Source organism: Rhipicephalus sanguineus, chromosome 1 (genome assembly GCF_013339695.2).
Source record: "Rhipicephalus sanguineus isolate Rsan-2018 chromosome 1, BIME_Rsan_1.4, whole genome shotgun sequence".
Taxonomy (NCBI): domain Eukaryota; kingdom Metazoa; phylum Arthropoda; class Arachnida; order Ixodida; family Ixodidae; genus Rhipicephalus; species Rhipicephalus sanguineus.
This window is the reverse complement of record NC_051176.1, coordinates 66,956,652-66,982,365: the sequence shown is the minus strand read 5'-3', so window position 1 is coordinate 66,982,365 and position 25,714 is coordinate 66,956,652. Positions and strand designations below refer to the sequence as shown.

Below are 25,714 nucleotides of genomic sequence, written 5' to 3'. Positions count from 1 at the left end.
CGTCTTCATTAGCGCAAAGCAATATGGTAAGACGCTCTTTGCTTCGCTTACCCCCGTGACAGCTCTCTCCTTTGAATGCCAATGTCTGTTCTGGCTGCATATTATAAAATAATCCAGTTTCGTCCGCGTTGAACACGTCGGACGGCTTGTATTCCCGTATCAATTCCGGCAGCAATGCAGTCCACTTTTCTACAGTGTCGGAGCTGACTGACGCGCTCTCTCCACAGCAGCGGCTATACACAACTCCACTGCGTTTTTTAAAGCTATCCAACCAGCCATTGGAGGCTTTAAAGTCGTCAATGCCGCAGCGCAATGCAACTGTCTCAGCCTTCTCCTTCAAAATTGCGCCATCCACGGCGATTCCTGAACTGCGGGCCTGACGCAACCACTCAACGAGGGCCTTCTCCATGGCAGCATATTTGCCATCTTTCGCGGCCTTCCTGTTCAGGCCGAACTTTGCCCCATTTAGTAGGATGCTGTCCTTCTTCGCGAGGATCGTTTTCAGCGACGACTCGGGAATGTTCAGGTCACGGGCAATGCTGGCCTTTGTTGCTCCGTTCCGCTTCTCTGCCTCCTCGATTATGCGAAGCTTTTCTCCGAGCGTCAGCGGTTTTCGGTTCCGCGACATTGCGAGGCGCAGCACTCGCAACCAAGAATTCGAAAGCTTCCTCGCACACCAATGTCCGAACACAGAAAATTTTGCACGTGGACACAGCAGCTGCGGCGCAGCACAACCAACCGATGAGGCAAACACGTGAAGGAATGGCTGAATGGCAGCACGGCAGTAGGCCTATTCGATTTGCAAGCTTCGACCAATCGCGAGCGGCTAAAACGCCCCAGCCCTCTGGTAGCTAGACAGCGGCGAGTTCCGGTTCCCGCGGCTGTCGCAAACATTGGCTCAACAATCGCCGTTCAACACGTCCGGTATAACGACACGAAATCTAGTGAAAGTTATCGCATACTAGAAAGCGAGCTCGAAATTATCTGCCATTTATCTGCTCACAACGGTCACTACAAAACCACCCAAAAGAAGAGAGAGAAAAAAAAAAAGGCGACAACGGAAGTGCGCAGTGCAATGCGACAAAACGAATGCGCTCCGGCTGGCTCCGGCCAACGTTGGCTCTGGCTAGCTATGGCCGACCGCGTGTCGAAAAATTGAAGAGGCCCTGTGGTGGCAGCGCGGATACGAACTCGGTTCCTCGGTTTCCCGACTTTTTTTGCCCGGCCGCAGTGTGTTTGCGTGCCAGCCCGCGTCATCGTAGGTCTTTTTTTTTCTCGGACAGTCCAGCGAAGCGTCGTACGAGGCGGGGCCAGCGTAAAATTGCGTCGTACAATTGAGGTTTTTAATACATTATTTCTATGGGGGTTTTGCCGGGACCAAGCCAATTCGTCGTAAAACGCGGGTCGTCGCAGGACCGGGGGACGTATACAGTCGCCGACCGTTTATTCGGACGCCGAAAATTCGGACATGCTCGTTTATTCGGACACCTTCGCGGCACCGCCACTCGTCCCATTGAACTAATGTAAACTCACGACCGAAAATTCGGACGCCCCACAGTCCGCCGTTCGATTTTTCGGACTCCGGCTGGCTGATCGAGTGCGACGTTGACCGCCATAACAAGCTGTCAGCAATGTTTACAAAATTTTGATAGGTTGCCAGCACTGAAATGTTGCACTGGCTATAGCTGGAGATCGTGCCAGTGTCAAAAATCCACGCAGAAATTACCGATCTCGAAGGCTATGTTTGTTGGCTACACGTAACGGTTGCCTTTTGGCTTTAGCCAGTCAAGTATCCATTGAACGGCTACCATGGCCGAACAGCAGGCCAAGCCAAGCCAAGATTGTAATCGGCTCGGTGCGGCGTTTGAGGAGAATGACAGCGCGTACGAGTACGACGCGGATCCTAATTCGGACAAAGAGAGTACGACAACAGAAGCGCTGCAACATAAATTAGCCCAACGTCGTTTCCTTTTGGCGTGTGAGGGTTTGCGTTGTCAGATGTTTCTGTGGCTAGGCCTGATCTGCATCCCGAGCTTAGTGTCCCGCTCCCTTGTTTGTTGCTTGGCGTGCGAGGCCTGATCTGCTGAAATTGCTCCGACGCTGCCCGTTCCATGTGCGCCGTCGGAACTAAAGAAACGCGGCAACTACAAGGCCGTGACGATGGCGAAAAAAGCGGCGATTATTCACCAGGTGGAAGTTCCTTGGGAGTTTTCGCCGAGTTGGGCGATGAGATATCCATCAGCTACTCGAACCAGCGCATGTGGACAGTGACTGCCGTGATGACGCACCTCCCACACCAGTCATCAAATGCGGATTTAGCATAGGCCGTTACAGTGCTACTACCGACCATCACGGGTGGCCAAACATTGGCTGAAATACAGGCCGACTTGGTCGCGCGTAAGCGTACATGTGTACAGACGGGCACTGACAAGTTTTTTCTGGCCGCCGGGCTAATAAAAGTGCTTTTTTCTGGTGAATCCTTTTTTTCGGACTCCCGATTATTCGGACTTTTCGGCGGTTCCCGCCGAGTCCGAATAAACGGTCGGCGACTGTAATCGAAGTTCCACTGTATACACAAACACCGCCGAAGATTAGAGTGGGATCACCTACGAAGTACAATGTGGGGATTGCGACACAACTTGAATAGGCGAAATGGGTTGAAGAAGGTGATCGAAGGTTAAAGAACACAAAGAGGATGTTGCGAAAACCACCCATGCAACGTTTTCTAAGACGGAACTTGTTGAACGCTGCTGAATGACAAGGCATAACTTTGACCTAATCAATTCGACGATGCTACCTCGTGTACAAAGGTCAGAGGAAAAGAAAAATCTTGGAATCATGGTTCATTCATCACGGCGCATTGGCTTGCAACAACAGCGGCCCTCTACGAGATGTTTACAAGGAAATGTGCGACTAATGGACTGGTCAAACTCCGCTTATATTTGCCAGCGTATACTGAGAATGTCGCCTGCATAGGTGGCAAAACTTTCATGTCATTTTGTTAATTGTTGTGTTAAGTCAAAGTAAACATTTTACAATCAAGCTACACATCCCGAGCTGGTAGATGTGGGGGTAGCATGCCATGTGTAGATGCACTGTACTGTGTGAACTTGCTGATGACGGAAGCATTCCTGCTGCTTCATGCCAAATAAACAGTGAAGTACACTACTACATGCTTCTTTAAATGCCACTTTGGCAGATGTATTCAGGAACATATTTGTCAAAAGTGTTGCAAGCCTGCTTATGAAACTGTGTGCATGGCCCATGGACAGCTCCACTTCGCTCCTTTCTGTACGTCTGAAAAGGAAGTGAAAGAAAACATCTAGAGCAACAGCAATGTTCAGAATTTATACCCATTTAAACATTGCCATGGTGCATGTGCACATGGCCTCCCTTAGCATCACTGTTTCAGAAATCAAAAAAGTAGAAACGATATTTTGCAGATATTTCTGGACTCGTTCTGATCATATGAAGGACAAGCAGCATAATTTTACGAAGACTTATTGCAATAGTACACAAGAATTCAGGGTTAAACACACTATGTTCTAACTGCAAGAGTATTTATGTACGTGCATTACCAATTCTATTCAATTATTGTCATGATGTTGAAGCAAAAGTACAATTTTTGTACTTAATGCTGCCGAGAAGGCCGAGAGTTATGTGGGTGAAGAAATGAAGAATTGCGCATGTATAAAATGGAATCGGCTCGCACAAGACGAGGCGAATTGTAGACCACTGCGAAGGTCTACTGCTGCAGTGCACATATAATAAGGCTGAAGATGACAAAGATTAAAGTGTAAACGTAAAGGATGAGAATTAAATTGAGAAGCAAGGCTTGCTGTCAACAGCTCTTGAATTCTATCAGAACACAACATGACAGTAGTATATCCTGTACATCTTGACGCGACAAAAGCTGAGCTGAAGATGGCGGCTTGAATGAATGTCAAACCATTGAACAAAGCGTGTTGTTGGAGCCAATGTTTCAACGAATTGATGTGTCTAAGTTGTTGCAGCAACTTTGATGCAATTCGTTGCCCCTCTAAAGACGAGTCCTCTTGTTTAATCACTAGCTCCAACAACATTCGTTGTTCAACAATTATTTCATGAGCTGTACATCTCGTTACATTCATTACAAACCTCTACTGTACCAAATGCTACTATGGCAATGATAGTGGGTGCAATACTTAAGCTGCAGTGTCATAAGCAGGTGACCGGCTATTCAACTCTTTAAATATACCAGATCCATAAAGACTGCAAACCATGAGGCAAGCACAACACAAAGAACAAGCGTAAGGAAATTGAAAGAGGTTAACTTTAATAAACGAGGTATGGAATTAGTCATCCCAATTTTAAGTATACAAGGTGGTTTTTTAACGAACTCCTTTGCTGTTGAAAAAGATCATGCTGCTAAAAAGATCATACCTGTAGTCAAGTGATAATTTCCAGGACGAAATTTCGTGATGCTGAGAGCATGCATTAAACTTTATGCACGATAAGCGTTAGGTGCAATGTCAGAGAGGTGGAGATGATTTAATGGACAGCAAATACTAAAAATGAAAAGCTCTGAGTAACTATCACAAGAATAAGGACGAAGTAAGGAGGGAAGCATATGATAAGCTAGTGCAATGTCTGAAGCGAGGTAATCTTTCCTTAGAATATGCAGTCATAAAGTGAGATCCAGTAGGTACGCGTCACATGCACTGGTTGTGAGAGGTATGGAAATGACGGACCACCTTTTAAATAAATGTAAAAATGTCCACCCATGTGCGTGTTGGGAACTAGCTCTCAGGAAGCCCTAGGCTTAGAGAAAGCTTGATAAAGATGAACACATCCACAAGAGAAATCAGTAAAAGACAGATGGAGGATTGGTAGTGGAAAAGCAGCGAGAACAGCCAAAAACAAACTTGCAGGGTCTTAATGTACAATGCCGAAAAATAAGCTACCTATTATAATTTTTTTAAGGAAAGAAATTTAATTCAGGTAGGAAAGGCATTAAGCCAATTCAAAAATTGAGCTTGGCCACTTGCATGTCAATGCTTTGCTTTAAAGGGAACACACATAGCATCCATCCATCTACAGATGTGAAACTGCGTCATGCAAGATAACTTATACAGTTATTGCTTTGAGCAATTAGCGCAAAATATTTCAGGAGAGCACCTAACTGTGCTGGTTAGTACACGATTACGATGGGAACAAACAACGCTGGGCACGGGACGGAAAAAAAAGGTAGACGAGGGCAACAGCACCCTCGTCTATTGTTCTTTCTTCGTCCCATGTCCAGCGCTGTTTGTTCCCGTTTTGATGCAGAATATTTCTTTCTCTAATCTGAAGGTGGCAGTGTTTCATGGCTAAAATAGTTTACTAATTTGCATTTCAAGTTACATTTTTTCAGCCATAAGGAAACACCGCAAAATGCTGAAGTTCTAATGTTAACATTTATCAGGAGAAAGACCAATTCTTTCGTATGGAATACCGAAGGTTGATTTCTAAAGTTCATTGCCTTTGTATTTTGTGCTGTTCCCTTATCATTTTCCTTAAGACGGTTGTATAGATGTTCTTGGTTTATCTTGTGTTTTGTATATGTTATGCTCCTGTTTTCGCTTAGCAAGATCATTTTATGTGTAACTTATCACTGTAGCCCACTTTGCAATACTGCTTACTGGTGTCAGCAGTATTGTCAAGTAATAAATAAATAAGTAAATAGATATCCACTTTGTCATAAAACTACTATGAAAACAAAATAAACAGAAACGTTGCAGCCAAACTGTAACAGAGTTGGAAAAAATAGCTTTTGACCCATATTGCAGCTTAGCTTTTGCTATGTAGCATTCCAAACAGAAATGCCGCCAAGACATTATTGTGTGGTATACTTTGCTGGCAATTTATATTCCATTTTAAAAAAAATATATACTGCTTGGTTGTAAGCAAGGAAAAATTTACTGAAGTGAATAATCCCTAGCCTGCACAGAGTCTCGTTCCTTGACCTTCGTTGCACAGCACATTGGCACAGGATTCACGCGGGTGCCCCTGTGCTCATATAGTGCAAGTCTAAATGTTGCAGATTTAAGCAATACTTCTGTCTGAAGTACCAAGCAAGAACAATGATATGCTGTGCAGTGAAGGCAAAGCTCCAAGAAACTTCCCACAGCCTTGGTATTTTTCATTTGAAAAAAATTATTTTTCGCTTGAAGATAATATTACACCTTAAAAACTTTGTCTAAATTATCGCACGAGGAAAGCACACTATGATGTGTAGGCAACATTTTTGCTGGGATTGCTACACAGTGAAAGAGAGCCCGCAATATGGGTTCAAACACTACTTCTTCCAAGTGTCCATTTTGAAGACATTTTAGCTTCTTTTTGCCAGCAGCATTTTCAACCCTTGGTATATGCACTGAACTCATACTGTGAATATATTTCACATGAAACATTCAGTCGTTTTTACAATATACTTAAAAATGCTGCATTTTGCAATGTTTCCTCACGACTGCAAATAGCATAAATTGAAATGAAAATAAATTCGACTATCATAGTCATGAAAGATTGTTGACTATGTTAAAGAAACAAATGCTTTGTAGTAATAGCTCGACGCAATAATCATGTGTCAATTAATTTGCCTGACACAGCTTCATTTCTGCGTGCGAAGTTTGAAAGGTCTTTGCTGCATCATGCAATTCTTTCCCCGAAAATAACGCTTGAATGACTACTTCCCACACTGAAACATAACAGCACCAGTTTTACAAAATATTGGAAATGGTCAAAAAAAAACAACCTGGCACACTGGCGTAAAATGACCCAAATAGGTACTAAAATAAAACAGTGTGCACTGTCAGAGAGCACTAATCTGCTTGTATTGCTAAATTACTTCAAAACCCTGCTCTGAATAACTGCCCACAAGAAGTTGATTGCGAAAAATTTACTTTAACCTCTGACCTATTTTTATCTATCTCTAGTATAATGACTCCTAACCTTCGGCACACACACAAAGGCACAAAGCATTTCATATGGTTCAATGCCTTCGAACAGTACGGAAGGTCATATGTTAAGAAATAGCGTAAAATCTGGACTAATTTTAACCAGCTATGTTTTTATAACATGCAAACATCGAGAAATACACAATAATTTAGTAACTCGCCCCCTCTAAAAGTGTTGCCGTCACAGCTCCAAATTCTATTCACGAGCTATACTGGCTAAAATATTAAAACACAGCTGCATTTCCATCTCAATGGTGGATGCACACAAGTATACAATAATTTAGTAACTCGCCCCCTATAAAAGTGTTGCTGTCACAGCTCCAAATTCCATTCACGACCTATACTGGCTAAAATATTAAAACACAGCTGCATTTCAATATCAATGGTGGATGCACACAAGTCTACACGAACAGGCATGCACTTTAGATTGACTTCACAAGCCAGATATCCGGTAATCCTGCCACTGGAGAACGTTACCAAGTGTATGAGCTGGACTACTACATAAGCTAAAATGGATGCTTGTGTGTTGGTATGACAGAGCGTAAACAAAGCAGTGCAGAAGACTGAGCACACGAGCACAGCACTGTTTGTGTCTTCCTTTTTCTTGTGCTCCGTCTATTGCGTTTTTTTACACTAATGCATTAATTGTGGAAACAACTGGCTGCCGCAATTTGGTCATCTAGGTCGAACTTTTTGGGCCTTGTACCAGACTAAAGAGCTCTGTTGTGAAAGCAACAGGGTGTAACAATATTGCACTACAAATCAGGGAACACAAAGCATCGATACGAATGTTCAGCCAAAATAAAAGGCTTCAGCAAATTGTTTAAGACACATACTCACAGGTTAATGCTCATTCACAGCTTCTACGGTAGCCCCATGATTTCTGTGCGTCCATCTGTGCGTGCCTTCCTTCCGCCTTTGGGCAAGTTCGTGTAGAATGTCTGCCAGGAAAACAAAAACATCAAAAACAAGTCGACTTTTTTTAGCATGCCTCACATAACCCAAATTAACGTTTCTCTCCCCATGAGGTAGCTGTTTAGAAAGCATCCAAACAGCCGCTGCTTTGTCTATGTATAGCTCATAACCAATTAGTAGCATCCAACACGACACCTGGTCATTGTCAAAGCATACGAGACAAGAAACTGAGACAAGTATAAGCAAAGAGCAAGCGGCTATATTTCGCCATTATATCGTTTCCTAATCCAACCCGAAGCATTCATCGCTTAAATTTAATTTACACTGCTATTTTGGTGTTCGCCCTAAACTTACTTTCCAAATAACTCACTAGATAACCTATTTCTCTTACGCACTATATGAATACATGTTAAAAAATGGGGCATGCAAACATGGACACAAGAGTCAAGACGCCTAAAAACGCTGAGATCACTAACTGGAGGCTCATCACCTAATCTACCTTTACATTGTCGAGAGCATAAATGCATGCCAAAATTCGATGAATGCAGTTTTGTACAAGCACATGAATGAAGAAATGCGTCCAATACTCGAGGCCTGGCATATCGATAATGGCAGTGCACAAGAGAGCCAATCGTCGATTAACTAGCATAAAGAAGAAATCAAATGCTTGAGCAGTTATCTCTCACGTAGACTATCGCGCATGCCAGATTGATAGGTATTGCCTCTTGCCTGAGCATGCACAGATAAGTTTCTGTGTCTACTTTATTTTGTGCCACTGTCCACCTTTCCAGTTGGCGTTAGTGGTGTCTTGGTTTCTCTCTTGTGTCCATGTTTGCATGCCCTGCCTTTTTAACATGAATACCTACCAACCAGCTCAGCTGTCTGTTATACTAAATATGTATACAATCTAGAATTACCACTCTGTCCACTTGCTGATGTTATAATAACAATGGGGTTCTGTAATATAAACGTCAAATTAAGAGCACAGGAACCTCTAGGATTTGCACCTCCACCGAAAGTGCAACCACTTCATCAAGGATCGAACCCGCACAGTTCAGATCAGCAGCTGACCATTATAACCACTGTATTGCAGCAGGGGATGTTCACTTGGTAATGTAGGTTAATGTTAAGGATTATGGAAAGAGCTGTAGGTTGAAGAAAGAGATGCAATTAAGCAAGGAGCTGCAGACATTATGCAGTTTAGATATTTCTGTAATCCAAAGGGCTGGCGCTCAGGGCATGTACCTAAGGAACTCCTGTTCAGCGTCTCTTTTCGAACCAAAGCTTAGCAGAATTGATGTTCCTGTCTAGATATGCCCCTGAAAACCACAGTTAAATAGCTGCAAAGTAAACACTAGAAGACAGAAAAAAATCCATCACTTGTATGATATTAAACACATCAAGATGCAAATACACCAAACACCCTGGACTGTGAAACGCATTGATTGAAAAGATATCAGTTAAACAAAGCAGCATAGCAATGAACTTCCATGTAGCTGCCACGGGGCAAAAAGCAGGTGGCTCTGGTGCCATGAAAAATCTATAATAACACTTGTTGAATATAGCAGGATGTTTTGTATGATAAATGTATAAATTACCACTCACAGAAGCTGACATGCTATTTTAAAAATGAGCATTGCAAAAAATAAAGCAAGAAAACCATGTGACGTGTGAATTTACCATTCATAATTTAAGGCTAAAGGGCCCCTAAACAACCCCGGAGTCTAAAATTTGTGACAACTGCATGCTTGTACAACGTGAACATGTTGTCACATGAATTTTTTGATTAAGTGGTGTGTACAGAAGCATTGGAACGTTGTAATGGGTCGTCCTCCTCAGCGCCTTCTAGTGGGTCGCCCTCTTCCCCTCTTCTCGGAGAGCACGCCCCTCGTGCTCTTGCTCGTGAGGGTCTGCGAGTCTGCGCTCTGTCGTTACTGTCGCTGCGCATCGTCGCCGTCGATCCCGCCGTCAATAAACGCCTTTACAAAGTGGTGGAGAGTGCTGTACCGTCCCCACAACTTCGTTCTCCATCTGATGCCCCTGGAGCTTCGATCCCGTACCGTGCCATCTACCATGCCGCAAGACGCCGCTCAGCAAACGCCGCCTCCTGCCCCGACCGCTTGTCCCGGTGTCCCCCGTATCCGCGACCCTCCTGTCTTCACCGGCGCGGATGGCACCGACGTGGAGGACTGGCTCACGATTTACGAACGGGTGAGCCTCCCCAATAAATGGGACGAAGCAGGCAAGCTGAGCAACTTGGTTTTCTACCTCGCGGGTGTGGCAGGCATGTGGTACAACAACCATGCATCTGATTTCCCGACGTGGTCCGCTTTCAAGACCGCCATCGTCGACGTGTTTGGCCGCCCTGCCGTTCGTAAGCTGCAGGCCGAACAGCGTTTGCGAGAACGAGCTCAGCAGGCCAGCGAAACCTTTACCAGCTACATTGAAGACGTCCTCGATTTGTGTAAGAAAGCCGACGCCACCATGTCGGAATCTGACAAGATGAGGCACATTATGAAAGGCATCGACGACGATGCCTTCACGATGCTGCTCGCCAAAGACCCTCGCACAGTGGCGGAGGTCATTAACCTGTGCCAAAGCTACGAGGAGCTGCGCCGGCAGCGCTTGATGACCCGTCGACCGCCATCACGCGATGCTGATCTCGCAGGCTTGTCGGCTCGCAGGCTCGCCGAAATCAAGTCATTCGTGCGTGAGGAAATTGCGCGCCAGGTCTCTCTGCTGGCTTTCACTCCACCGCAGCATGTTGACCAGCCGCCAACTACACTTCTGCCTCCTCTCTGCCGAGCGATTCAGCAAGAAATCGCGGAGGTCATTCCCGAATACCACCAGCCGCCTCTAGTGCCTGCACCACTAAGCTACGCGCAAGCTGTAGCCAGGCCGCCCCCAGCGATTCCTGTGGCTGGCCCGCGGAGTTACGCCGAAGCCGTCGTCGGACCACAGGCCTTCGACGCGGCTGTGCCGCCTACATACGTCGACGTCGTCCCCAGGCCCTGACTGCTGCCCACAGTGCACTCATATCAGCAGCCGCCTCGTCCATCCCGTTCTGCGACATGGATGGGACCCGCGAACCGCTGGCGCACTTCCGACAACCGCCCCATTTGCTTTGCGTGCGGTTGCGCCGGTCACGTCGCACGCTACTGCAATCGCGTGCAGCCGCCTCGGGTCGCATCAACCCTGACCAGCTCATCAAGCAGCCCTTATTATGACCAAGCGCCGCCTATGTCACCGACGTCCGGCCCCGCACCATCTACCCGCCGTTCACCGTCTCCACGACGTCGCTCACTGTCGCCGATGCGGCCACGTCCGGGCTCACGCGACCAGGAAAACTAGTCGTCGCAGTCCACGAGGCAAGGGCTGCGACGCTATCGAACTGCGAAAGCCCTCAGCGAAGCCCCTCGAACGTGATTGACGTGTTTGTGGACAATGTTCGTGCATCTGCCCTTATCGACACTGGAGCCGCCGTATCCGTTATGGACGCCAAGTTTAGCCGACTACTGCGAAAAGCGACGACGCCGCTTTCCGGGCTCTCCCTCCGTACAGCCAGCGCCCAAAGTATTCACCCAACAGCGGTGTGCACAGCTCGCGTCATTATTCAGGATGCTCTGTACGCCGTCGAATTGATCGTAATTCCTGCCTGCTCTCACGACGTCATCCTAGGATGGGATTTTCTCTCCCGCCACGACGCCGTCATTCACTGCGCACCAGCCGAAATAGAGCTCTCACCATTCTCTGAATTGGCGCCGGCAGACAGTCCATCGGCTGCGGGCAAGGTACTTGTCAAAGACGACACCAAGGTGCCTGCAAACTCGTCGACGGCGGTGTCAGTGTACTGCGCCAGTCTCTCCGACACCGTTGCACTTCTCTCGCCATCTGACCGTGTTTGCACGAGGAAAGGCATGCTGGTGCCTTTCGCGACCGTGCAAGTCACTCAGGGCAGTACGTCAATTTTTGTTATCAACCCATCTCCGTACAGTGTTATGTTGGTCCGAGGGGAATGTCTCGGCAGCGTGGAACCCCTCGAAGACGCACAAGTTATGGACGAACCAGATGAAATGCACTGCCACAGTTCCAGTACGCTCGGCGCTGTTTCGACGTCTGGTTCATCACCCGCTGATGTCTTTGGTTCCTCCATTGCTGACGACCTTACACCGGTCCAGCGTTCCCAGCTTCTGGGCCTGTTGGACGAATTTCGCTCTTCTTTCGATGTCGCTCAAACTTCTCTCGGCCGCACTTCCGCCGTTACGCATCGCATCGACACTGGCGCCCAGCCACCACTGCGGCAACGTCTATATCGCGTATCTCCCACAGAACGCCGTGTAATCAACGAGCAAGTCGACGACATGCTTCGACGAGATGTTATTCGACCTGCTAACAGCCCCTGGGCGTCTCCTGTCGTTCTTGTTGCGAAGAAGGACGGTTCTGTGTGGACTACCGACGACTCAACAAGATCACTCGTAAGGACGTGTATCCACTACCGCGAATAGACGACACGATTGACAGCCTGCAAGGAGCAGAATTCTTTTCGTCTCTCGATTTGCGCTCAGGGTACTGGCAAGTACCCATGGCTGATGACGCTCGACTGAAGACCGCCTTTGTCACGCCCGACGGCTTGTACGAATTCAACGTCATGCCGTTTGGGCTGTGTAATGCGCCCGCCACCTTTGAGCGCATGATGGATACCGTTCTGCGCAACCTGAAATGGCACACCTGCTTGTGCTACCTCGACGACGTCGTTGTTTTCGCTCCGGACTTCTCAACGCATCTTCAACGCCTGCGGCATGTTTTGACGCGTTTGAGTGACGCCGGTCTACAACTGAATCTAAAGAAGTGCCGATTTGCAGCACGGCAGCTGACAATACTCGGTTACGTCGTGTCCAAGGACGGTATTCTTCCCGATCCAGCCAAGCTTCGGGCCGTGACCGAGTTCCCCAAACCTACGTCCGTCAAAGAACTGCGCAGTTTCGTAGGACTGTGTTCCTACTTTCGGCGCTTCATTCGAAACTTCGCGACCGTCATATCGCCGCTGACGAAGCTCCTCGAAAGTAACGGGTCCCTCAATTCATGGTCATTAGAGTGCGACGACGCTTTCGCGAAGCTCCGTCGTCTGTTGACGTCGCCTCCCATACTACGCCACTACGACCCTACGGCCCCTACAGAGGTACACACAGACGCCAGCGGTGTTGGCCTTGGCGCTGTCCTTGCGCAGCGCAAACCAGGGTTCCCTGAATATGTCGTGGCATATGCAAGTCGTACGCTCACCAAAGCCGAGACCAATTACACCGTCACCGAAAAGGCATGCCTGGCGATCATCTGGGCCCTTACGAAGTTCCGACCTTATTTGTATGGTCGCCCATTTGATGTCATCACCGACCACCATGCACTCTGCTGGTTGTCATCATTGAAGGATCCATCAGGCCGCCTCGCCCGCTGGGCACTTCGCCTACAGGACTACGATATCCGCGTGCTGTACCGCAACGGACGCCAGCATGCCGACGCCGACGCACTCTCACGCTCCCCCTTGCTTGACGACAATACCCACAGCTCAATGTCTCACCATGCCGTCTGTTCCATCGACGTTCACACTGTCGCTACCGAACAGCGCAAGGATCAATGGATCGCTTCACTGCTAGACTTGCTCACTGATCCTTCGGCAACACCATCCACTCGCGCGTTGCGTCGTCAAGCCCACCATTTCGCCATTCGCGACGACCTCCTCCACCGACGCAATTACAATGCCGACGGCCGCCAGTGGCTACTAGTAATACCCCGCAGTCTGCGTTCTGAAATATGCGAATCGTTCCACGCGATCCGCAGTGTGCGCACTCTGGGGTATCGAAAACATACCACCGCATTCGCCAACGGTACTTTTGGCGAGGCATGTACCGCTACGTGCAGAAGTTCGTTCGCTCCTGCATCGATTGTCAGCGCCGCAAAACTTCAACGCACCAGTCACCAGCAGGTCTGCAACCTTTACCTTGCCCTGACCGGCCGTTTGGGCGCGTTGGCATCGATTTGTATGGGCCACTCCCTCTGACTTCGGCTGGTAACCGCTGGGCCATCGTTGCTGTAGACCACCTTACGCGATACGCCGAAACTGCCGCCCTCCCAGCGGCTACAGCGCGCGATGTAGCCTCCTTTCTGCTCCGCCGGTTCATGCTGCGCCACGGTCCACCCCAGGAGCTTCTCAGCGATCGAGGCTGTGTCTTCCTGTCGGAAGTCGTCGAAGCCATCCTCAAAGAGTGCAACGTTGTTCACCGCAAAACTACTGCTTACCACCCGCAGACGAATGGGCTCACGGAACGCTTTAACCGCACACTCGGCGACATGCTCTCGATGTATATCGCCGCCGATCACACAAATTAGGATTCCATTCTACCTTTCGTCACCTACGCCTACAATACCGCCCCTCAAAGCACCACTGGTTTCTCACCATTTTTCCTATTGTACGGCAGGCACCCGTCGCACACAATCGACACAATCCTTCCATACAAGCCGGATCGATCTGAGTGTGCGCCTATTTCTGCCACAGCCAGACTTGCTGAGGAGTGTCGCGAGCTTGCGAAGACCTTTACTACGCAGGACCAAGAGCGGCAGAAAAGCATCCGCGGTGAGACCAACACTTCTGCACCCACGTTCCTACCTGGAGCACTCGTATGGCTCTCGGTCCCCACCACTGCAACTGGCCTGTCTTCGAAACTGCTGCCCAAATACGAAGGCCCCTACCGTGTCGTCGAATGCACATCCCCGGTCAACTACCTGATTGAACCCATCGACCCATCTTCCGACATGCGCCGTCGAGGCCGCGACATTGTCAACGTGGAGCGCCTCAAGCCCTACCATGACCCGCTCATAGTGACCAGCTGCTAGGTCGCCAGACGGCTCCCTTTTCGTACCCGGGGTAGTTGTACAGAAGCATCGGAACGTTGTAATCGGTCGTCGTCCTCAGCGCCTTCTAGTGGGTCGCCCTCTTCCCCTCTTCTCGGAGAGCACGCCCCTCGTGCTCTTGCTCGTGAGGGTCTGCGAGTCTGCGCTCTGTCGTTACTGTCGTCGCTGCGCATCGTCGCCATCGATCCCGCCGTCAATAAACGCCTTTACAGGTGTAATAATGAAGCCACAGGGGATAGAACAAACATTCCAGCTGGTTTCAGTTTCTCGCTCAGCCTGACCATCCTGAAGAGGGGCTTCCTCGGCGTGCCACTGTTCCAGAGCGGTGCAGTGAGGAAGCACAGTCAAAGCACTGGCGAGATAAACCAATTCGCAACACTTGTGACAACCACAGATACTGCATCATCACAAAGCCAAAATGCCGTTTCGTATTGCAGAGGACTATTCAACAGTCAGCGTTACTTAATGTTGCTTATAGGCAACATTACACCACTTCGCCAGCAAAGAGGACTGGTCAAGCGCTGAAGAGGAGGCGCGGTTATTGTTTTTAGAAGTGGAGTGTCTGACATTCGCACAATGTGATTCCTGCGGCCCTCTGTACGAATTAGCGAGCTTGTTTGGGAGGTGTAAAAAAAAGAAGTAGGAGCCTGCTGACTGGCCCTTTAAGAGAATGTAAACATACACTGGAAGGAATTACACTTGTAGACATATTACTATAAGCTATAAAAAACAGGCAATTAACATGCTCAATCCATGCAGCATAGGGATGTCTCACACCTTTGCAAGAACTTTACTATGGTGGCTGCATATTTGTGTAGGCCAGAAGCAGCAGGCACGTGGCTTCCATGAATTTGACCCGTTCGTTGAAGGGAAACTGCTGCTCACATCCTTGTAGCACTGCTTTTTGAAGATTCTTCCTGCGATAACAAAATGACCACAACACAATTATGGTCTGCAAATATCCACAGGTGACCTACATTGCTGCCCTTTCTCATTAAATTCAGCTCTAGACTAAACACTGCAATAGCAGCATCCTCCTCCATTACAGAGCATCATACTGCTTTCCTTGGCCTGGTTTTTAGTTCAATAATTGTTTTCACCCATAATAGAATGTAGCACTAGTAAAGATTCGGTTGGGGAGGGTGCAGTCGTAAAGTGTGTATACAAAGTAAGAATATGAAAAAAAAAACAATGGCATAATTTCACATGAGATATAACAATTATCATAATTCCTGTCATGTCAGACACCAAGAAGTGTTCAATTGAGCAAGTTTTGACTTTAAGCTATCACAAAACAATGCCCTTTATGGAAAGTGGGATTTGCAGAGTGAACTCTGATGATGAAATTGGCTGTCTTTACTGGCTCTGTAGCTGCAAGTGCATTGCTAAAGCCGCTTGAATGCACTTAACAAGCCTGTGTAATGGTATTGACAAATGGACAGAGAAGACAAACTCATTCGTTCTCACTTAGCTGCCATCACAGCAATACGTTGCTTCGTGTCAGGTTTCCTGGTATGCAGAATGCACGAACTTGGTGGCCGTGCCGTACCACAGTAAACATGATCGACATCTGCTCCAACTGCGTAAGTAGCTGGAAAGTGCTAAATTACACAATCAGCTGTACCATGCACACATAATGTAAATTCTAGCAGTGGCAACATTTCGCACCTCATACTAGCCTATGGGCATTGTACTCGTTGATGCTGCCAGCTGCATTCAGTGTTTTCATTCCTAGCATGCATAGCACATGCACACAAAGCACCCAATAACTGTGGGAAGCAGAATAGATTGTCCGAGGTAATCAATAAAATTGATTGACAAGAATTCCACACATCACTCAAGCCTCTTGTTTAGCATAAGTGATGAGAATGTGCAGCCAAATGTACACAGCAAATTCAGTATTGGCCTTGAAGATAGGTTGAAGCTTTCCAGAAACAAACCGTATACAGTAAAGTCTGTCCCAGATGTTGAAATCATGAAGTTATAAATTTTAAAGTGGGCCGCTATATTCTTCAGGCACCATGCATTGCACTTATGAAAATGCTAACATCCCTGTACAACAATGCGTGCTGCAAGAAGTCATAAACCTTAATATTTTTGGCACAATGCCATTTCCCAGTACCATGTTTTACAGAAAGGCAACATTTTCCTTTGCAAAACTAAGCCATGTTCCCAGGAAAAATGCACTGTCCATGGTGACAAACACATGGAGTACGCTCTTCTATACAGCTTAGCTGGTTTACTGGAACTAAAAGCTACGGTAACGCTGTCTTAATTGAACTGGCTAGCAAGAGCCTTCTCGCTGCTGTTTATGTGAAGTAATTTCACCTTGGTGGAACGTCACAAGAGTAAGTGGCACATAATAATGAGTGCGAGAACACAGTAACAGGTTGTGCAACGGCTACCAGGTATGCCCATTCGTGGAAACTGTGGGCTCTTCCCCCAAATGAACCAGTTGGAAATAACCCTTTTGCATGAATAAACTTTAGTTGCTGGCATACATAACATCGTTACTCTGCATTTCAATCTCATTTATCTAGCACTCATTGTTTCCCTTCGACATGACTAGCTCAAAACAAGATTCTTCTTCGTTAAATGGAACTTTGTACATTACCTTTACGTTGGCTATAGATGCGTATTTCTTCTGCCTGAATAAGCACCTCCTATAGCATACTTGCCTCAGCCACCTTCTGGACTGCATGGTCAGCACTCCACTGCTTCTCTTGGCACTGCTGTTTGCTACCTGCATATGTTGCAAAAAACTTCAGCATTCAAAAAAAAAAAAGAAGGTTAAGAAAAGCCGAAGCAGGTGTGCCAGCAGCACCTTGCCCTTTGAGGAGGGAGGAAGAGCTCTGATAAATGGCTAATTCAAGACAAACGTTGTTCTTCACAAGCTATTATTATGCGATGAGAGGTGGGACTTCAATACACGGACGCACATATAGTGCTAAAAGCAATTGAAAATTCAGCTGAAAGTACGGCTTGTCAAATTAGGTCAACGTGCATAAAGGATAAAAATGGGGCAAACCAACTGAACAAAATACAGTGTCATGCTGCAGAAATTGCATTTTTAGAAAATCTATGTTATCTATTGCTTGAAAGATGATAAGCAATGTCAAAGAATGCTAACCTAAACGCTTTTGAGGGTCATGTTACTTAATGACGAATAAAATGCACGCCTAAAGAAAACATCCCTGAATACACTTTATTTCTCCCACTGTACCGATTCACGATTCACGCGGTGGCTGATGATTATTCCTTCAGAGCTCGTGCGAACGAAATGAATGTTGAAGCTTCGGTTTCGTGGCGTTACTCCAAGTAATTTGTCAAGAGACATGCATAAATTTGACATGCATAAAACGCATGACAATGGTGAGCCTGACAAAAATGGTGTCTCCTTTCAGCAAATATTAGCGTACAGCAGTGCGTGCAAGCGAGCTAATTACCAAAACTTTATAACACTACCGACTACGTTCTTGACAAATGTCATGCGCGAGCATAATCCGCACAACTACAACCGCATACACTACCAACACGTTATGCGATTTTCTTCGGCGACAACGCGTACTATAATAAGAACAACTCCCAATGTACGAAGCGTAACGTTCACTTACCTCTGGCAATAAAAATACGCTGGCAGCGTACACTGCTGGATGACCGCCGGTTTTCAATGGTGCGCCAAGCGAGGAATCGCCGAGCTACCGGCCGTCCCCGAGCGTCAAGGCATTCCAGGGCCACAGAACGCGTCGTCGAGAAAGGATTGCGGCGCTGCTACTCACTGACGTGCGGAAACATTTGAAGGTGTTCTTCAAAACTATGAATCGCGTCCGTCGGTCACACCGAACAAAGCAGTCGCAGAGACTGAAGTCGCACGGTCTGCATCTGGTGACTATCTGCCTGGTAGGAAGGTCTCCTTAGTGTCGTGAGCGAGCCTGCCAGGTGGAAAGATTGCGCGATCCAGCCTGCAGATGGCGCTGCCACTCGCTAGCGTGCGTTCGCGCGTGTGAGCCTGCGCTCTGAGGAGTTTCCCGTTGAAACCAAGCTTTGTAGTTGCGGTATAAGCTCGTTGTGTAGGCCACACATGGCGCTGATAAACTGTAAAACGAAGAAAAGAAAACTCTGGAGACTATGCGGGCAGGTTAGCTTCTTCTGAACGGCACATGCTGGCGTAGAGAACAAACATGTAGGAGATTCGGGGTTTCCGTTCAAGTTTATTAACATTCTTTTTCACGCAGTTATGTTTGAGTACGATTGCAATATTCATTGACAGTTATAGCGATTACATCAAGAACAAAAATACAATGAACAGTGAATGAGACGCAAAGACAGATATTTTCGCGCAGAATGTGAGTAAACATGTAGTGAAAGGAAGCATATAAAAAAGAAAAATAATTAATTAAAAGTAAGAATTAACGAACAGTCAAATGAAATTTATGTACACATGAGGGACCTCCCATGTTTCACGCCCACTCTCGCAGGCATACTGGATCCGTAGAAGCTCTGAATGAGAATCGATGCCTTTTCACTGCACGAGTTCTTTTGCATAACGTCATGGAACAGGTTGTCTTTTTCTTTTTAGGCATGGTGCGTTGGAGAGGCTAGAAAGATTTTCAGTCGCACGCGAGCATGCATGAACCTCTCAAGACGCAGCTCGGAATGAAATTGCAACAACCACGAAAATTCCAGGGTCGGATCTAAGAGGCACAGGGTACCGGCGCCCTTACCCCCTCCCCCCTTTAATTTTAGACGACCGTAGCTGCGGCCGCTACGGGTCACTGCGAGCGCCTGCACCCTAAAGCTTTACTGCACCCTAGAGCACGGTGTTCCCTAGAGTTACTGTAAATGTTACTTTTATGTGGCGGAGTTGCGCATCTGTTTTCGAAACGCCGCTAGCAATCGTGCACTGCAGAGAAGCTGATGCGCAGGCCGCCGCCGCTGGAGCGAACCGGTTTGTACTCTCCTGTGCCACAGTCCCGAAAGGAGGCTTTTATAAAGGGACACTTTTCACCAATACGAAGCAGCGCCGCATGTTCCTTGTGTCCTTGTCTATTAGGCACCGTGGAACGCCGCACAGAAGCCTTCGCGGTAGGGATGTCCGAAAAGCAAATTTTAGGTTCGAAGCGAACAGTGATTACGTCGAATAATTTTGAATCGAATAGTTCGAATAGTATGTATCACACATTATATAAAAAAATTAGCATAAATATTGTCGAGGCCCAACTAACCTGCACAGCGTTTATTTTTAATTGGAACAAGGCATGTGCGACTGTCATTGTTTTTGCTGCAAGTAAACGCTACTAAACTAAGCGCTACGCTACTAAACGCTACGTTTAGTAGCGTTTAGTAGCATCAAATAGTAGCAGGATTTCAATTTCAGTAAGATGCAAGTGATAACCGATAAAATACGTCACACTTTAAAAATTATTATACATATAACATATTATAACATATAAGCCCGTATAACGAGCTTTTAAACTTAAAAAATGATCAGGGGCGTAGCCAAGGGGAGGGTTGGGGGTTTCAACCCCCCCCCCCCCCGAAATTTTTCAATTTTGCTTGCGCATACACGCACACATACAAACACACGCACGAACATACATAAAGTATGGTTGAACCCCCCCCCCCCCCCCGAAAAAGATTTCTGGCTACGCCCTTGAAAATGATTAATCTATGTCGGAGTAATATGTTAATTTAACCTTGAAGTGCGGCTTCGCGACATTGCGCAATTTTGTTGGTTAGGTGCTTTCACGGCATAGCACTTTCAGGCTGCAGCGAAACCACCTTCACAGGTGGGTTACATGCCGTCCAATATACGCCTATTCGTTCATTATGAATACTTTGAAATTTCGGAACCTTAATTTCGTGTCGAAGTGAATTCGAATACTGTAATATTCCTTCGAACATTCCTAGTGCTCGAATATTCGCACATGCCTACTTCGCGGCAAACAGACGCAGACAGTCTGCCAGTATGTCAGGACGGCAGCAAAATATTGTCTACCCTCGTTGCTCGCGAGGGTAACATGCACAAAACAACAAATTTAACCACTCTCGGTTGACCTGAAAAAAAGGTTAAAGATTTAAACCGCTCACATAGAGAACAGTGGTAGTTGCACGCTCCCCAGGCCTTCTGTAAACGCATCGTGTCTGAAGAAAAAAAGATCACAGTTTTACCACAAGCGCGAAGCAATGAATGCGAAGGCAACAAATTGTAATGTTATACGAAGGAAGGCTGGCAGCTAACTCTTTTGGATCCGATCTCGCGTAACTACACAAAACGTTGGTGTAAGAGAATACGGCCGCTCCAGGGAGAGGTGCGCTTTTCGCACCGTTTGCTGATGCCTGCCAGATAGCGAGCGCGCAAGCGATCGTGAACGCGCTTTTAGGATCAAAGTTCGCAGTTGCTGCTCAAGCACCCTTCCCCCCCCCCCCTTCGCATCCCTCCATGCTCATTCAAGACGGGCGGGGCGTTTCGTTTCTGCTTGAGCACATTGCTTGAGCAGCATTCGACGGCAGGTCTAACACGCGGGGGGATTTATCGCATGCGCCCTCCGAGTGACGCAGATAGGCCAGCTCGTTTGATCTCTGCATCAGCCGCGATGGTCGCCGCTGCTCGCGAGCTTTTACTCGCGGGTAGAACCTACGATGCGCGGTGGGATGTTATCAATTTGGACTTTATACCGAACATGACGGCGACGACAAAAACCCGTCGAGAGTGCCGATATAATTGCTATCGCAAGAAAAGTAGCCACGTGACGGTCTTTGGTTGGAAAATAACTTAACAGCGCAGTCAACTTTAAGACTTTTCGACTTTAGGACTTTTAGGACTTTCTTTTTTCTTTAGGACTCTAGAACACTCTCTCCCTAAATAAAAATAAAGCAATATGTCCGTTGGCAGTTACGAACATGTACTCCCTATTTCCACATAATGAGAGCCATCTGTAAGTTCTACGTAGATCTTATTCGTGGATCTCAAGGACAGTTTTTGCAGTGTGTTAGTATATAGCGAGCGACGTCCTCGTCTGTCTTCTTTTTCTCCCTCGTTTTAAGTTCCACTGCTCAAACCAGGGTTCGCCATGAACCAACTAGCTCCGGTGAATACCGTTTCGAGAAAAAAATATCCAGGAGCAGATGGGATTTCAACCCGGGCCCTCTGTGTGGCATCGAAGTATTCTAACACAGATTCACGCCGGTGCTTGAAACCCCTCCGCAAAAAGACCGTATACAGGCATCGTGTCGGGCAAGGAATCGCATTAACATATGTAATATAACGTGGTAGAAGAGTAAAATAACAAGCAGACGTCACACAATGCGAAATGCGTAACGAGTGAGTCGTTTTATGCTTCCAACTTATTACAAAGACATCAGCCATAATTTTTTGTCCTCATCAGCCACCGAATCAACAAAATGCTTCCAGACCATTACAAAGGTTTCAGCCATAATTCTTCATCGTCATGAGCCACAGCATCAACAAAGTGCACATAATGCCTTACAGACGAGTATTGGGTACCTGGCCTCTCCGCAGAATGTTGAATAATCGCATAGTGAGTACTACCCTGCTTCGCAAAATCATAATGATCTATGGTGGAGTGGGTACCTCGCAACTGTAGAGTCGCGCCCAATATGACTTGCAACACGGGAGCGCGTGGACTCACAAACTGAAATGTAGTGCATGGCTTCAACTTACCCTCACTTCCACAACTAAATGATATTTTCTTGGGTGGGATCATCCCCAAATGAGAGAACAGGGTCTGGTTGTGGAAATAAGGGCTAGTGGAAGCTGTGGGTGATCTTGGAGATCGTGAGGCCATGCGCTCCCGTGTTGCAAGTCATATTGAGCTCGACCGTACTTGCGGTATAGTCACCCCAACAGAGTTTACAACAGGCTCTAGAAAGGGCGCTCTTCCAGCTTTCGCTGTGACTGTGATGTGTATTCCGTTTTGTGGCCTGTGTCCCTCTTTTTATTCTAACGTGACAGCGTTAAAGAGCTCGTTTCACAAAAATTCCGGCGTCGGCGTCGGTGTCGGCGTCGTTGGTTGTGAGCGAAAAATCATCTTGTCCATGACCGAAAAATCGAGAAAGATGCAAATAAAATAAATAATAAAAACACTTAGCTTTGATAGAGAATCGAACCCAGGCCGTCTGCGTGGCAAGTATGTGTACTACCACAGATCCACGCTATTGCTTGAAACTGGTTCGGAAAGAAACACTATATGAATGTCATGTAGGGGAAGGAGTCTCCTCAACGCATGTAATAGTACGTGGCAAAAGCGTAGAATCGCGCCAGGCGTCAAAACATGTGAGTTGCGCAACGAGTGGGTGTTCTAAAGACCCACCCATTACAAAGTGCTCAGACATATTTAATAACTGTGAACAGTAGCGCAAAAAAATTCACACAGACGACGACAGAGCAAGACGGGACACAGCGCTAAACTAACAACTCAGTGTTTATTGCAGGTGATTGTATATATAAGCACATGACACCGCGCGAAAGGAAAAGGAAAGGGGTGAGGGGGGCGAAGAAACACGCAAGGCAATCAACGAAGCATATCACACAAGCGGCTGACGTGACAAAAATAGCATTTCTTTTTCTGATAGACGGATTGAAGGGCAACTTAACGCGTCTCTATGTTTTATCTCTGCCGCTTCAATAATTTCCCGCGTTAGTTGATCCGAATTTCTAGCTAATGAATGCGCTCTGTTTCTCGCCCCCCTCGCCCCTTTCCTTTTCCTTTCGCGCGGTGTCATGTGCATATATATACAATCACCTGCAATAAACACTGAGTTGTTAGTTTAGCGCTGTGTCCCGTCTTGCTCTGTCGTCGTCTGTGTGAATTTTTTGCGCTACTGTGCACAGTTATGCAATACCAACTAGCCCACCAGTCTGTCCTTTTAGACATATTTAATCACCATCAGCTGCAAAAGCATCAACAAAGTGAGCAGCTGCGTAGGCTCGCGTGTTGCCTTACGGACGCGTAGGGAGCCCCTCGCTTACGGTAATTATGGTATAGTGGGCACCCAACAACTGTACTTCCAGTAGGCATTCTAGGATAGTTTGAAACGGCCAATGCTGCGCGCAGAGACATTTGTTTCCTTACGGCACGCTTGGGGCATGCACCGAGAACCGAAGCCAAGCTAGCAATTGAGAAGGCGATGCGCACGGGACCCGATTACGCTATCGCGTTCTGTACCCTTGAAGGCGAAGCTCAAGCGTCCTCCAAGTTTTTTATGACTGTCACAATTAATGGATAACACACTACAATGTAAACAATATTAAAGAGAGCTAGCAGAAAATAATGCCAAGGAAAGTATAGGATATGTTATTTGTAATAATTGTAATATAAATGCGAAGAAAGTAAAGCGGACGAAAAGATAACTTGCCGCCGGCAGGGACCGAACCTGCGACCTTCGAATAACGCGTCCGATGCTCATTACCACTGAGCTACGGCGGCGGTCATCCCCCCATCCACTTTATAGGGTATATATGTGCATTTAAACCTAACCTAGGTTTAAATGCACATATATACCCTATAAAGTGGATGGGGGGATGACCGCCGCCGTAGCAGGTTTAAATGCACATATATACCCTATAAAGTGGATGGGGGGATGACCGCCGCCGTAGCTCAGTGGTAATGAGCATCGGACGCGTTATTCGAAGGTCGCAGGTTCGGTCCCTGCCGGCGGCAAGTTATCTTTTCGTCCGCTTTACTTTCTTCACATCTATATTCCAATTATTACAGATAACATCTCCTATAGTTTCCTTGGCAATATTTTCTGTTAGTTCTCATTAAGATTGTGTCTAACAGAGAAAAACGAGCCTTTAAAAGCCATCTTCTTTCCGGTCATTAGAGGTAGTAGCGCCTACTAACACGTCACGTATACGGAAGTAGTAACCTTTACTAACCCAGACACACTGAGTAGTAGCGACAACGTTTACTAAATCTCATATATTTCTATAGTAGTAAAACGCTAGTGACACGTAATAAAGTTGACATGGGGGTAATAAATCCGGCAGTTACGAACTGTTACGACCCCTTTCTTTTTCAAGAGTCAGTGTGATGTAGTTTTGGGACGTAAAACCCTACATTCGAAGTTTATAGGTACGGTGCCCACAGGTGGAGCCTTGCTCTGTTTTTTTTTTTCTTAAACTTAATTTATTACTTTGTATGCCATAATTCATCATCGTATTTTAGGTTCACTGCTGGACGAGGACCTCTGCGAATGGTCTCCCTATCATGTGCGAGCTCATTCCGGTTTATCCCTGTGAGCCCTTAATTTCGTCACTCCATCTAACTCGCTGCGTCTTCCACTGCGTTTGCCATCACTGTACATCAATTTAAAACTGCGAATAATGTTCTCGGTGCTTTCCTTGGTATCATTATGTCTGCACCGCTGCACCGGTTGACATCTCCTGGGGCTAGTGATCCTTTGGTGGAAATGCAAAAGGGCGGTGCTTGCAGTGGCTGGATTCCGATGGTCGACGTTCACCGCGAGCAGAACGTGCCGCTCGCGCCCTGGAACGCCTGCCCAAAGATTATCATGTGGATGATGATGATGACGCACATTTATGGCTTGTTCCCACTAAAGAAGTTAGGCGATGAGGAACACGACCGCGTCGCGGTCGGCAAGACCAAATAAAGTTGTTTTCAATTCATTTCAATTAGGCGACGAGTTGAGCTGCACGAAGTTGCCTAAAACGAGCCTGGACTTGCAGAGAGTTTTTGAAAGAATATCAAGTAAACACGCTCATCGCGTTCAGAATGCCGCTGCGATCATTTATGGTAAATGAGACCCACTACACATCGCGGTAACGCAGATAAAAACACAGATAAACAGATACACAGATAACACAGATAAACAGATAAAAAACAAAAGGCAATACCATGCTAGATATTTTTTGTTTATTACAGGAGCGAAATTAA

At 46.8% G+C, this 25,714-nt stretch overlaps 1 long non-coding RNA gene across 1 annotated transcript; it reads right to left on the bottom strand.

Annotated features, from left to right (window-relative positions):
- Window positions 1-3,131: 3,131 nt before the first annotated feature.
- Window positions 3,132-18,673, bottom strand: LOC125758040 (uncharacterized). The gene is made up of 5 exons (XR_007415756.1): window positions 18,410-18,673; window positions 17,410-17,538; window positions 15,573-15,712; window positions 7,815-7,915; window positions 3,132-3,297 (listed from the first exon to the last, which is right to left on the bottom strand). It is a non-coding gene; the product is annotated as an uncharacterized LOC125758040 (long non-coding RNA).
- Between the last annotated feature and the right edge of the window lie 7,041 nt (window positions 18,674-25,714).